The sequence below is a fragment of the Stegodyphus dumicola genome, chromosome 2 (genome assembly GCF_044657685.1).
Source record: "Stegodyphus dumicola isolate Sdum_Otavi_A_Nest chromosome 2, ASM4465768v1".
NCBI classification, from domain to species: domain Eukaryota; kingdom Metazoa; phylum Arthropoda; class Arachnida; order Araneae; family Eresidae; genus Stegodyphus; species Stegodyphus dumicola.
In genome coordinates this window covers 148,318,147-148,332,610 of record NC_140769.1, presented here as the reverse complement: position 1 = coordinate 148,332,610, position 14,464 = coordinate 148,318,147, and the positions used below count along the sequence as shown (strand labels likewise).

Below are 14,464 nucleotides of genomic sequence, written 5' to 3'. Positions count from 1 at the left end.
TTTTAGAACGCGGTGAGGTTAGTTACGTTTAGAGAGCCTCATAGTTAGTCACTTGTTACTATTCTTTTCTTAGTTTCTTATTTTTATTTTACCGCCGGGTCGGCGTAGTTTGTGAGCGTCAAGAGCACGCATTTGTAATTTCTAAAGTTGAATAAAAAGGGATTTAAACCCTTCTCAAGACTTTGGTCTATTTCCAGTTGTCAGCAGTCACCACTTTGTTGCGTGCAGGTTGGAAGCGCGCAACATTACAAGCAATACGAGACGGGACTGTTACAAGCACGCACAAATAACTACAAATCACCAACTCTGCAACATGTAAGGGAATGCTGAGGGGTGCGGGGCAGAGGGAGAAAAGTAGGTACTGTCTCTCTCACAGAACAGCCACCCTCACGGTACCTGGTGGCAGTTGCTGTAGCAAAAGGGTTAGTATATTTCAAGTAAGGGTGAGCCATGGCCAAAAATAAGAACAAAAAAAAAGAATTTCTATTGTTGGACGTTGGAAAACTAAAACATGCATCAGAATGACAATAATTTCAGACTATGAAGGACTGCTAGAACTGCAACACTGCAGCATTCTAATGCATGTTATGCTCAATACATGACAGCATGTTAGTTAATTCTATTAACTTTTAAATTGTCATAATCTATATAATTAAATATTAATTAATACAAGAGCTAGAGGTCGCATAAGAAACTCAACGAGGTTGCACCTCTGGATTTCCTCCTCTTGTCCCCCACCTCTAAAATACAATTTCAGTTTTTAGTTTTCTGAACAAAATCTTTCAATATGGGAAATATCTTTGTTAGGAAAGAATTTATCAGGGATGCTTAGTCATTTGGAAATTACCAATTTGCATAAATTCAGATTATTTTAGAGTACTTGGAGAGGAAAAGAAACTGAATATGTCAAAAGGAAAATTGCTGAATTGATGTTCATTCTTCACACTCATTCAAAATAATGTCATATAGCACTAATGAGGTGAAAAAACAGATGACCACATTGGCACACAATATCACTAGAACCCTATAAATCAGAATGTACCACTGAAAGAAAGCACATTCAGTTGTATTTAGTTATAATTTTTCATTCATAAATAAGACGCTAACAGCACTAATTTTATATGTTTTAGAATTAAACAGCAAAACATTATAAGACCACCATATTTTTAAGACACCACAATATTTAAAGACATCGCATGTTTAAGAAACTAACAAGTACATAAAATAAAATGGCTGCTTCTTTCAAATGTATAGTAAGAAACACTATACATTTCAGTAAAATATATCAACTATACCAAAATTTAAGCACAATTAATTGTTTAAACAAAAAAAATTGAACATAATTTACCGATATGCTTCTAGTCCTCTGTATTCATTATTCATGTCTGGATTAGGATCTCGTATGAAATCGTTAAACGAAAGGCGACCAAGACTTTTCTGCACTAGCTTACAGTATGGAGTATGAAACAACATAGCATCTAAGTCTTTCAGGGTAAAGCCCATTTTATCTGAAAATAAAAAGTTTTAATCTACACAGATATTTTAAACAGAAAATCCAATATCTGAATAGTAAAGATGATGCAAATTAAATTTTATGCTTTAATTTAACAGAAAATAAGTTACTAATGACACATAAAAATTGAATTTATATCATCAGCACTATGCCAAAATCACAAATCTAGAACTTCGCCATTAACAGAAAAGGGCATTTAAATGTTTTGATATGCATTTGATTTTGAGAAATTTCAAGTTACAGACTTATGTTACATTAATTCTTTTATGTGTTCTCTTTGCTAAGCCTCATATGTGTCATTGTTACGTAATCCATAAAATCACAACTACTGAAAACCTAAGAAAATAACTGAAATATTTAAGTACTTCATATGTACTGATACTATAGTCTGACAACTTAGAAAAGAGCTTTGATCTATAAAAACTTCAAAATAAATTTATCTTCATAATTAGTAAAGAGGTTTTTGAATTGCTTCTCAAATTATGACTTGTATTCCTCTTGCTTCAGAGGCATTCAAAAACAGTCTTGTGATATGTATATAAGCTACATTATTTTTCAATAGTCATTCCTTTGTTCTATTTATCAAAATATGAAGTGCAATGAAAAAATTTCATTTGAGGTGCTGTGGCAATGTGTAATTAAATTATAATGTCCAGATTGAAGATATACAAGAGAGTGATCTAGAAATGTAAAGGCATGTGATTTTCATCCCTCTTCTCTACATCTCAAGAAGTTCAAGAGCGAGCTGAAAAAGTGTTAATCACTCTGTCCTCTGACAGCCACAGGTCACTTTTCGAGCTGACACACAGCACTGAGAAACTCCGTAGAGTTTATCATGAGAAATTAAAGTGAAACATCTAGCAAACTTCACAATGGGGTTATCTTATGCCTTTCTTTAATAATGATGATTTCAGTTGGAAAATAATGCAAAGGCGGCCATATCAGACCTTTTAATGCAGTACACACAAACAGTGGCGGCTCGTAATAAGCACTGTGGAGCTGCAGTACCCCCTATTTCCAGTTATTATTATTTTCAATATTTAATATAGTGTTTCTCTTTAGTCGTTAATTCTTTCTTTATACTTTTACAATACATATTATTTAAGCTTAATGTCAGTAGCCATCCCCCACTTTCTGAGAAAGGCACAAAAGTCTTTGGAACTGCACACTTCAAAGTTCCAGCAACGTGGTGTTTGGCTTTTCTACGCATGCGGACACAGAAAGCAGCACGCAAGCCGGGCAGAGAGAATAGCACTGTCGCTCTTGCAGTGCCAAAATTCTGGCATGTTGTTGAAAACGTGATTTCTTTTTACTCCACGCGTGTGGTATTCCTCCACAAGGTGGAACTTCATTACGGATCATAAACAGAGTTCATGAAAATTTGGCACCTTTAAAAAATTGCATTACTGAAATTCAATCAACATCAAATGCAAAACAACAACAACAAATGAAACAATTGTTCTTATTACAAAAGCAACAGGAATTTTAAAATATCTAATTGGGGATAATTTCAAGTTTTGGTTAGAGCTTTTTTATCAGATGCCTCATGTTGAAATAATATACAACTAAATGCAATCCAGAGAAATTAGTGTGTTTAAAGTTAACGAATATATAACAAATTTCAAAACTGCTATTTTAGAATTAAGAAACTCAAAGTACTGTGAGAATTTTTGAAAGACACTGATGGCAGAAGCTAAGGAAATATGTGACTTTATAACTATGTATTGATATAATGCGCAGATATTCTTCCACTAAACATTTAGCAGTTGCTAAACTGTTAAACAAGAAATGCTTCGCTAGTTTTAGGAATGAACATTCTACAGAAGAAATAGTACTGACCACTGAAGCATATTCAATGATTGATAAAAAAAAAAAAAAAAGCTTGAAACTGAGCTAAAAGTACAAGGTTGTTCAATAAGTTCACGGAGCGCCATCTATTCATCAATATTAGACCTAAAACTTGAAGCCATTTTAATTGAAGCCATTTTTATACTTGTTCTTTCTTAGGAACACGTCAAAAGTTTCATTTCAATCTGTTAATTTATTCATTGTTTAACTGCCCTTTATGTCTAACGTGTTGTGCCTTTTTTCAGGTATGGATAAAATTGAGCAACGTGCAGTTATCAAATTCTTTGTAAAGAAAGGTTTAAAGGCAATGAAAATTCATACCGAAATGGTGAATGTGTTGGGTGAATCTGCTCCTTCAAAAACAATGGTTTGCAAGTGGGCTAGTTTATTCAAAAGTGGTCGTACCAGCCTTGAAGACGATCCGCGAGAGGGACATCCAAAAACTGCATCAACACGGGAAATCATTGGAAAAATACAAGATATGGTATGGAAGACCGTCGATTGACTGAAAGAGATTTAACAGAGGCTTTAGAAATTTCATTGGGCACAGTGAGCAATATTTTTGGTGTTAATTTGGGTTTCAAAAAACTCTGTACAAAATGGGTGCCGCATTCTCTAACGATGGAGCAAAAACACATTCGGATGAGACTTTGCCAGCAAGATTTGGAGCGCTTTAAGAAAAACAAAAGCGACTTTATCCGTCGATTTATCACAGTGGATGATACTTGGGTCTACCATCATGATCCTGAATTAAAACAGGAGGCTAAGGAGTGGTGTGAACCCGGCTCTTCGGCGTCGAAGCGAGTTCGTGTGCAAAAATCAGCCAAGAAGGTGTTAGCATCAGTTTTTTGGGATGCAAAAGTAGTTTTCTTTATAGATTACCTTCAAACTGGCAAAACAATCAATTCGGATTATTATTGTAACCTTTTGAATCAATTGGACGAAAAAATTCGTGAAAGAAGACCCAGATTACAGAAGAAGAAAATCATTTTCCACCAAGATAACGCATCTGCGCACACAGCTCAAGAAACAATTGCTAAAATAACTGAATTGAAGTACGAATTGTTGCAACATCCAGCCTATTCACCAGATTTAGCTCCCTCCGACTTCTGGCTCTTCTCACACCTCAAACAATATCTCCGTAGAAAACGATTTTCTTCAAACGAAGAGGTAATAGCTGCCGTGGAGGGATATTTTGCAAAGCTGCCGAAAAACCACTACAGTCAAGGGATCGATAAATTAGAAGATCGTTGGAATAAGTGTACTGAAGTTGAGGAAAACTACGTTGAAAAATAAAGTCATTTTTACAAATAAAAATTGGTTTCTTCATTTCCCTTCCGTGAACTTATTGAACAACATGGTATTCTCTTGTAGGTCTGATATCCATGAATACTGCAAATTAATTGAGCTACTGAAATTTATCATCGAAAATAATCTAGATGTTCTTAGTGAAATTGCGAAACTGATAAAAATTCTCTTGAGAGTTCCCATGACTACATCAGAGGCAGAACGCTGCTTTTCAACATTGAAAACAATGAAAACTTTTCTAAGGAGTACTAGGAATTCGGAAAGACTAAATGCGCCTGCATTGCTTCAATAAAGAAAAATTTCCTCAGTTCTCATCCAGAGATCAAGGAGAAAATTTTGATCTTTTCGCGCAAATTAAAACAAGAAGAATGGATTTCATTTTTAAATGAATAGACAAACATTGAAATGTAACAATTTTGGTTAAAGTAATTAAGAAATGTTTAATTTTTTTCTTGCAAGATTTCATGAAGTTTCAAAATAAATTTTCTTTTTATAAATGTTTGTTTCCTTTTAGACAATTTTAAAACAAAGGTTAAATTTTTTTGGAACAGCACCCCCACTAATTTTAGCCACGAGCCACCACTGGATACAAATATTCTAACTGAAAGGCACACCAAATAACAATGACAATAGGACAATTACATTTAATGTTAGCAGCAATTTTAATTAAATTGATGTAATTTATCAAAGCACAGAACAATAACAGAGAACTTTTTGATTGCCCTTTATGCTTGCCAACTGCCAGTTAATCTGACTGAATTTTTACAAAGTCAGCACAGAATCATAAGTTAGCTAACTTCCCTTACATAACAGCCTCCTCTCAAAATAATGATTTTCTACACAGATCTTTCTCTAAGTTGTCAGAGAGTGCAGAATATCATCGCAGAAATATTAATCTCCCCCCAAAAATAAAATTCTTCAGGAAAACTTTGAGGGAATATGAAAGAAGGAAATAGGTTGCCTCAGATAATAATATGCTTACCTTACTTCCTTCTATCTTGTACATTACAACCTTGGGAGAAAATAAAAGATAATACAAATGAGGATCTCATGTATTAAAATATATATATTACACACACAGGCAAAAATGCTGCCTCTGAAAGCTATATTGTAAGTTATGTGGAAAAAAGTACACACACACACACACATATATATATATAAACAATATATGTATATATATGTATATAAGCAGTGAAATAAGCACTTGTAATTTCTGAGAAAAGCTAGAAACTCCATATAAAATGTTTTTATCTAGAAAATGAGCAAACAAATATACAGTAAAGTAACATTGGAGAGAGTGGATCTGCCTCCTGAATTGAAAAGTTAAAAATGAAATTTGTGTATATCTAATACATCTCTTTAAATGAAATTCACATAAAAATCTAAATATGTGAGAATTAGTCCTTCAATGATTACAAAAGGTTTAGCTCATAATTACTGCAACAACAAAAAGCTGAAAGCAGTTATACATTAATTACACAGAGGAGATAACGCTGGAGTTTTAAAAAGTATAGATCATTATAAAACATTTCCCTTTAAATTTTTGCATCAGCAAATAATAAAAAAATTATCTGTAAAATATTAAAAACAATATAAAGAATACTAATATACTACTCCTATTTCTCAATTTGCTCTATACCTCAAATATTTACTTACCATCAGCCTTCATTTTATTCCAGTATTGAATTTGTATAGTGCCACCTTTTTTATGGCCAATGTTGAATATTTTCAATGCTATTAAAAAACTGGAAGCTTTTTTTACATTATTTAAACACATATGGATTATTGTTTAACTGGATAAAAACATAGCTAAAACTTCCTTACCTTTAGATTTATAAAACTTTCTGCTTTCCTGCAAAATCCTTCATAGCATTTATCTAGTGCTTTAGCATATCTTTGGACAGACAGCTTTCCATCAACAGTAGGATATTCGCTCATTAAATTAGGTTTATAAAAATCATATACATGTTCCATATAAGTTGAACACAAGCCTAAAAAGATTTCTTTATTAAATATAGTAACTCAAAAGCAATCTAAAAACATAACAAAAAACCTTATTTAACACAATAATGAAACAAATGTCCGTTGAAAGTCTTGAGAAATTGGCATACAGATAGTATTCAATTAAAAATATTAAAGTTTGAAATATGTCACACTTTTAACTACATATTAAGCTGCATATGTTTCCTTTAGATCTCTTATAAACAACGACCAGATAATATAGTCTTTTAAAATTTCAAGTTCTTCACGAAACAACTTGATATCAGAACCCTGCAAAACTGTCTGTCATTTATTCAGTTGCCAACATTTGGGGAAAAAACTAGAAATAAATAATCATTTTTAAATGATTAAATTAGCTTCAACTAACAGTGAATGATTCAATCTATCTACAAACTATTTATTCCAATGGAGACAGGAGTTTAGTTGAAAAAAAATCTTTTTAATTACTGTTTTACGTATATTCAATAAAATTTTCAGCCAAAAATATTTGGATTAATATTTTATAGAAAAGAATACAGTACAAAGTCCGTAATCCGGACTCGTCGGAACTTCGCCGATTCCGGATTAGGGGTTTTTCCGGATTATAGATCATCAATTTAAATCTGGTAAGATGACATGCATAAATTATACAATTAAAAATATGAAACCGAAATTTATGAAATAAAGAGCAATTATGATCTAAAGGGTATCAAAATTTACAAAAAAAAAGCTTAATATGTATTTGTTTACTTTATTAAACATTTCTTTCAATGTAAGTTGTTTAAGTTGCTTCGTTTTTTTGTGCTAATACTTTCTCTTTAATTCTCTATTCTATAAACAGACATAATTTCTTGTTCAGTTACAAAGCTCCACTGTTCAAATCCTGTAATAGCTGTGTCGAGAATACCAACTTGTCAATCGAAATTTTTCCGTTTTCAATAACAATAACATTCAATAACTTTTCTTTCTCAGTCACTTTCTTCACTACCGGAAGTGTGCATGTGTAAACGCTTTACTGGCTTAACGTACATGCGTAGCGAATGGTAAGTTCCTGGCTTTGAGGTCCGAATTATAGATCATTCCGGATAATGGAAGTCCGGATCACGGACTTTACTGCATAACATACAAATATAAGCAAAAAGGCTATCTACTATTCCCATTTTCTTTCTTCCCATCAACCCCCATAAAAAAGGGGAAAAAAAGGATTAGCTCCATCCAAGCCATTTCAAAATGACTATTCAAGCACTCTTTTGGGGATCAGCCTAACAGATTAACTCCAAAAAACTCTTTATACTACCTATTTCATATATCTTATTTTAAAATTCGAACTTTTATCCCCCACTAATCTGAAACTACGATTATTTATTCCAAGGCTGTGAAATATAAAAAAGTTTGCTTCGTTTAAATACTTTAAGAAACTTATAACTTTTATAGCTTTCAAAAAGTCCTTGCTTGCCCAGAAAGAAAGGCTTCTTTCTATATTTTCTGACACAAGAATCTTTTAGGTTTTAGTTAAAAGACTCTCAAATGGACATCACATTAAATGGAAGATAAATTTACAGAAGATTAAAAAAATAAATCTTAGCCCTTTACGCAAAATATAAAAGTATCACATAAATCTAGCAATAGCCATGTATATTGATATTGCTTCAAACAAATTGCATACAAAAAAACTAGAAAGCCATGGTCACATTAAATTCAAAGTAACTTCTAGAAAAAAACAGTGCCAATTTATGTGACAAAGTAATGCTTTTAAACTTCAATTTACATTTTTAGGTTAAAATAACATGCCAGACCATGATTAATTTAGAAGTCAGTGTTATATTTGCAAACTTTCCTATAAAATTTCTGGAAAATTTGAAAATATAACGCTGATTTTTGTTGTTTGACTTCTAAATTAATTCATTTTACATATTACTGAACTTAAAGAAAAATGCATCTGTTTCAGTCTTATTTTTTAAATCAACTAATTTTCCTCAAGTTTAAATTAAAAATAAAATTATAAACATTACAAAAAAATCACTTTATGTTAAGGTTTTTAAATATTTTTAAAGTTATTTATAAAAATATTTTTATCTTGTAGAAGGTTCATTCCTTCTTTGTTACGATATTTCAAAGTAATCTTGGTGAACAAAATGCCAATAATTAGTCTTCTTCTTTCTGTTCAATGTTGCTTTAATATTTTAAATATCTAAATGAAAAATTGATGTATTTCCTTCTCCAGCCTTTTGTAATCAATACACCAACATTTAAGGGGCCAGGCACTTTCTAATTGTTTCCCCTCAGTTTAACTATCTGACATTTACTAGTGTCATTTGCAAAGATACTTTAGCACGCTTCCTTTCTTACCCATTCAAACAATTTAATGAACTACAAAAATTTATACTGTGTTAAAAGGAGAGAAAAACAGCAAAGCAAATTCATGCAATAAGGTTTATAATATATTACAAATAATTGAATTATGAAGCTGGAGAATGAGGGAGCCATGTTCTAAACATTCCTACCAGACAGAACAATACTAAAGGCAGCAAGTAACTTTTCATACCAACACACTTTCACAAAACTAGCTCGATATAGCAGGTTTCTATATGCAAAATTTACTCAGAGACCTACAGTACTGCACTAAAGTCATGTTGCATGTAGTTGAACCAATTTATACTTTAAGAGGGTTCTCATGAAGAGCTCCCCCCCCTTCAAAGCTGGCAATAAAGGATTTCTACTTGATGTCTATTTCCCATTGCTGACTGATGATAGTAAGCTATGTATGCATGGCAAAGGGGTTGCATTCATGCCATCTTGTTCCTTTAATGGCCCTATTTTTATTTAGCAATTAGAAACAACTGCTGTTGGAAAAGCTCTTTAAAGTTGCTCATGGCAAGCGGTTAATGGCTCTTTGAAGCTGTTACCACCAAGGTGACACCAAAGTCAATGTTTATTGCTACTCAGTTAGTATGGAGTAATGAGAGGATGCCTCAGACAATCAAGTCGAAAGTGGTGAATTTCAAGCTAAAGCAATAAGTCATTCACCCTTTTTTTTTTTTTCTTTTTACATAGAAAGTGATGTCACTGCATATGCAAAACTCCCAGACATGATGAAGTTGACACAGAGTTGTGCAAAATTATTCAATCTAATGAGGTTTTTGTCACCAACTGTTGGCCAGAAGTACAGAAGTCACAGAAAAACACTTAATAAGACTAGTAGTGCATTATACTCACAAATTACCCTTGGAAATTACACAAAATTTGTTAAATACGGTGAGTTTTCCTTTTGATTAGATAAAACGGGAATTATTTTAATCAGAGTTCTAAAACTGGTTGATCAAGAATAACATCCAAAACTACTCAACAGGCATCGATAATGTAGATTTAAAAAGAAAAAAAAGTTCCTTTAAAAAAAGTTCCTTTTTTTTTTCTTTGCTTCAATTCTAAATTCTCTAATACAGTTTCAATTTATCTATCTGCATGTAATTATGCACATAAATAAAAAGAACTATGCTGCAAACTTCAAATATCACTAGAATGAAATAATTTTCCACAAAACACATCAATAATTAACTATTTAAAGTTATGTTACCTCTTTCCAATATAATGGGAGCATTGGGTCCAATTAACATTGCTACTGTTCCAGCCCCACCAGTGGGTTGAGCATTACCTTCTGCATATACTGCTTTATCACCAGTAACAACCAGAGCATAACGACCTATTGAATAAACAGTTTTAATGAAAATATTTGTTTCACTTCAATTTATCATTATAATTCTCAACAACTGGAAAAAGAATCTAAAAGCGGCATATGAAATTCATTTGGTTATTCAAAAGACGTTTTTGATAACAAAGCAATTGTACAAAAAAAAATCTCTATGTGCAGTGATTGTAGAAATTTAATCATTTATAAAATACTTATCGGGTTTCTATTTTAATAATATTTCTTCTCTCTTTATATTAATATTTCTAAAACCTATTTCTTCCTTAAATAGGATTGCTTTCACACATTATTTTGAAACTAAACAATCACATAAAATATACTCTCTTAAATATTGATTTTTTTTATAAAAGTTGTATATATTACAACAACAATGAAGGTACCCTTTGAAATTCCAAAATATTTTCCCTGGTTTCATCTTTTTCCTCTTGCAAGGGTGGAATTGCATGTTTGTTGAATGTTTATGAAATACTAATTCAATATTCAGCTGTAATATTGTGTATGTCAGCATACTCTAAATTCTCTCCATATATATATGCATGTATGATAATTTAGTTGTGGATGACAGAAAGCACCCATTAACTTTTCAGTTATAGCTGGAATAGTGATAACCATAGCAGACATACAGATTGCATATTAAATGGCTGGAACGTCAGAAAACACAACTATCTTGATTGTCAAAACATCACTTTTTTTCAATAATTTCTCAATTTGTCAATAGTTTCTCAATTAATAACTTAAAACACCTATCTTTGTTAATAACACTATGGGTGTGTATCACATCTTTAAAGTCACATTGTTTCTTAGGGGCAAAAAGCAGCTGGGATATTTATAAACTATGCTCCTTTGTTTCGGTTTTGAATAGTGACTGGACAACAGCTGTACAGCACTGCTGATCATTGCAGATGTAAGTGACGCAATACAGATTCTTTGAAGGGGATATAGCTAAATTAAAGTTAAAAGGCCTGTTGCCAAATTATGTTAGTAATTTGTTAGTAACTTTGTAAGGATCTTAAGTTTTACTAACGTTTATTTTATTTTAAATCTTTACTATCACTTCTTATTTTCTACTTCCGGCCAGAATTAAAAGCTTTAACTTATTTATGCAAATTTGTCTTGCGAACGCCAAGTACTTAAGTTGTGGCTTTTGCCAAGCAAGAGAGAGGAAGGAGTGATTAGGAGCAGGCCGCTTGCCATAGCAGTTTTACTCGGTTGCTGGTTGCCTTCAAGGCCAGAGGTTTAATCCTCTTGATAATTTTAAACGTATCGTAGTGTTAACAGTTCTCTCTACTACATACGGACTTTCTGTTAATATACGACCAATCTTCAAGTAGACACTTGTTTATTAATCCAAAGTTAGTTTAGTTAGAATTTAGTTAATATTTTTATATTCTTACGTTCAGACCACAAGTGGTTGGTCTCTGTATTCCGAAGTCCGGAAATCATTGTAAAGAGAGAAAAATAAAGGGTTTCGTATACCCTTCCTGTGTATCTTGTCTACTTCCCACATTTATTGAACATAGCTTTAGTAAGCTCCCTGTCCCGAGTCAGGTTCTTGAATGTTCCCAAAGCAAACAAGGAGAAACACTGAACCTGATAACTTTCTTTCACATTTTATACCATATTTGTGTGTAATATATCAAAATATAAAGAAATATTTACCATCAAATTAAACTTAATTGGAATGGTCCTTTAAATTCTTAATTTTAACTGTGCACATACCCTCTTCAAGGCTCTACTGCACCATGTTATATCACGCTTCCCTTGCAGTAACTGCAGTGCGAAATCATTTACCCAATCAAGTTCTCAGGGTTAAAACAAAAGATTTTACAAACTTATAAGTACTACTGCAATAATTACGCATCACTATTTTATTGTTTGCTCTGCCAAGGAAAGTCACGTCTCTTCGATAAGTTTCTTTTCTATTACCTAAACTGTATACAGAAATAATATGACCCATTTAGCACCCCCAGTGTTATACCAGTTTAAGCAAAATGTATTTCTGAATAACTATCTTGTTCAAAATAAAAATGATGTTTTAGCCATGAAGGCCAGGTGTGGTTTTTGCTCCAGTGAGCTTTATAATGACTAAAAGAGGAACTGGTTTCAACTGCTGCAAAACCTACAATATTACAGATGTTATATATATATACATTAATTTTAATTTCTTTTCTGGCATCAATTTGTACCTAAATTTGTATTTAAATACTTACTTTTGATTTTGCGTTTAAATCTAAAAGAATATATTAATTTGTACATATTTCTATTGTTTTCAAATATCTTTTGTACACATTTCAATTATTTTATATTTGTATAGGTCCCAATAGTGTTTTATTATTTTTACTATACTGTGAGAATGTTGGGAAATGTTTTTTCTAAAGTGAGATCTTGCTTGATTCACCTCTTAACAAGGACCTTAAATTAAAACGAAAATCTTACTCATTTTTTCAGTTTTGTTTATGACAAGTATTTTGGTTCAAGAAGAATAATTACCTTTCTCTTTTTTGAGTTTTGTTTGTAGCTTATGATTTTACTCTAGCAAAATAACTAATTTGATCCTTACTTGGAAAAACATTCTCACTTAATTTGGCTTTTGTTATTTGATAGAGGATTGGTTTGTTCCCCTTGACAAATCAATTAATCTACAGTCAATAATAATTGCTACTTTGTTAATACTTTGAATTTTATGTTTTAATTTTACATTTTAGAATTTTTCCAGTTTAAAATAATATTTCTATACAGCTTATTTAAATATTTTTACTACAATAGAAATCTAAATTACTTATACTTAAAATACTGACTCAAATTTGTTCCAATAATTCATCGCATTAATTGAATTTATGTTCCTTGGAGATGATACATGAAAAACTTTTCTACACACACTTGTATATATATATAGATATATACAGACTGATCCAGTATTCATCATCAATATTTGGTGGGGAGGTAGGGAATGGGAAAAGAAGGAGATTTCACATAGGAAAGTATGGGCGCAGACGATGCATGGTGGTGTAAAGGTACAACTTCCATACATAAGCACAGCTGTTTGACGTGTGCAGCCAGTCATCATTCGACTAGGTGACTTTGCAGAAGTAACATAAACCGGTATACGTGGAATGAACTTGCAGATATGCATGTGAATGCCAGGCATATTTCAGAAAGTCCGGTTGTCCATGCAACGCCATTGTGAGTCATGCATTCTAGCACATGGTCAGCAGTTAGAGCACCTCTTGTAAGTCTGTAAAACCAATGCAAAGAAATGTTACGCATCACTATTTTATTGTTATGTACAATAATAAATGTTTTTTTCCTTACTACTTCCTTCTTATGTGTTCTTTCCATCATTGAACTAGAGTCATTTTGCCCTACTACATGGCATATGCGCCCATGCATTCCTACGTGAAATCTCCTTTTCCTATTCCCTACCTCCCCACCAAATATTGATGATAAATTCTGAATCACTCTGTATGTATAGATATATACATACAGGGTGATTCAGAATATATATATTATAAATAGGTAAAATAAAATGTTAACTTTAATTTGCAATAGCCGTTTAAAAGTTTTCTTATTTAATGGTTATTTCCCCTTTCTAATGGTTATTTTACTTTTCAATGGAAAATGGTCTTAAAAATAGTAGCTTGCTAATCATGAACGTCTCTAAACTGTGCCATTTCAAAATGAATCCTTCTCATAAGATTTCTTACATAATTGCACATGATGCACATGTTTACATAATTCTTCAGCCAACGAAAAGGCTAAAAAACAATGACCTGAACCATTACAGACAATAAGAATAAACTTACTAAAACTAAATGATTCTCAATCAAGCCTTCATACTAGAAACTAGGCATTCCTGCTCTCACTTCCTCAGCTGGCAACATGTGGCAGTTGACCTCTTTTGTTTTTCAATTCAACTTGTTTAAATGAATATACTAGCATATAAAGGATATCCACTCGAAAAAAAAAAAAAAAAGAGAGAGAGGAGCCTTGGCAGAAGGCTTTCTATGGAAAACTATATATTTACGCTACGTATAGTAAAATCATGATATACAATCAGCCCTTTCATTGTTCCCCCAGACTTGCACTTGAAAACAGCTCTTCCACTGAAA

General features: G+C 32.1%; 1 pseudogene across 1 annotated transcript in view; it reads right to left on the bottom strand.

The window, feature by feature from the left end:
* LOC118196816 (hydroxymethylglutaryl-CoA synthase 1-like) overlaps positions 1–14,464 on the bottom strand; it is a 119,283-nt pseudogene that overhangs the window by 12,322 nt on the left and 92,497 nt on the right. The window contains exons 5-7 of the transcript XR_015039599.1: positions 10,224–10,350; positions 6,484–6,660; positions 1,349–1,499 (exon numbers count right to left, since the gene is read on the bottom strand). The product of XR_015039599.1 is annotated as a hydroxymethylglutaryl-CoA synthase 1-like (transcript). The remainder of the gene's footprint in view (positions 1–1,348; positions 1,500–6,483; positions 6,661–10,223; positions 10,351–14,464) is intronic.